This window comes from Salvelinus sp. IW2-2015, unplaced genomic scaffold (assembly GCF_002910315.2).
Source record: "Salvelinus sp. IW2-2015 unplaced genomic scaffold, ASM291031v2 Un_scaffold8630, whole genome shotgun sequence".
Taxonomy (NCBI): domain Eukaryota; kingdom Metazoa; phylum Chordata; class Actinopteri; order Salmoniformes; family Salmonidae; genus Salvelinus; species Salvelinus sp. IW2-2015.
The window spans coordinates 12161-13012 of record NW_019949889.1 but is presented as its reverse complement, the minus strand read 5'-3'; positions in this window follow the sequence as shown (position 1 = coordinate 13012).

Genomic DNA, 852 nt, shown 5'->3' with positions numbered 1-852 from the left:
CATTTTTCGTAAGGGAAAATCAAGTCTGAAATGTCAAAGTGGAAATTACAAACTTCAGAAGCCTTTTAAAACCTCAATACACTACAGTCGTGGCCAAAAGTTTTGAGAAGGACACAMATATAAATTTTCACAAAGTCTKCTGCCTCAGCGTCTTTAGATATTTTTATCAGATGTTACTATGGAATACTGAAGTATAATTACAAGCATTTCATAAGTGTCGAAGGCTTTTATTGACAATTACATGAGGTTGATGCAAAGAGTCAATATTTGCAGTGTTGACCCTTCTTTTTCAAGTCCTCTGCAATCCTCCCTGGCATGCTGTCAATTAACTTCTGGGCCACATCCTGACTGATGGCAGCCCATTCTTGCATAATGAATGCTTGGAGTTTGTCAGAATTTGTGGGTTTTTGTTTGTCCACCCGCCTCTGGAGGATTGACCACAAATTCTCAATGGGATTAAGGTCTGGGGAGTTTCCTGGCCATGGACTCAAAATATCGATGTTTTGTTCTCCGAGCCACTTAGTTATCACTTTTGCCTTATGGCAAAGGTGCTCCATCGTGCTGGAAAAGGAATTGATCGTCACCAAACTGTTCCTGGATGGTTGGGAGAAGTTGCTCTCGGAGGATGTGTTGGTACCATTCTTTATTCATGGCCGTGTTCTTAGGCAAAATTGTGAGTGAGCCCACTCCCTTGGCTGAGAAGCAAACCCACACATGAATGGTCTCAGGATGCTTTACTGCTGGCATGACACAGGACTGATGGTATCGCTCACCTTGTCTTCTCCGGACAAGCTTTTTTCCGGATGCCCCAAACAATCGGAAAGGGGATTCATCAGAGAAAATGACTTTACC